Genomic DNA, 280 nt, shown 5'->3' with positions numbered 1-280 from the left:
CACCATCGACCAACTTCACTGAAATATAGCCATTGTTTATATGCAGTGCATCCGAAAGCACTAAATGGTTTTCAGCAACTCTTTGCTTCCGTGCATGGTTATACAACGCTCCAGTGTCGATCAAAACTCTAAATGGACTCCCATTCGCTGTGACCACGAAGAGACTACTCCGAATTGTGTCGTTAGCAAAGGGTAACGATCCAACAAGACTCAAACCTTCGTACGTGAGTCTACCACCACACTCAAATACTCTTATAACTGTCCCAGTAGATGCAGAGCA

This window comes from Plasmopara halstedii, assembly GCF_900000015.1.
Source record: "Plasmopara halstedii genome assembly, contig: Scaffold_1651, whole genome shotgun sequence".
NCBI lineage: Eukaryota > Oomycota > Peronosporomycetes > Peronosporales > Peronosporaceae > Plasmopara > Plasmopara halstedii.
This window is presented reverse-complemented; position numbering follows the sequence as displayed.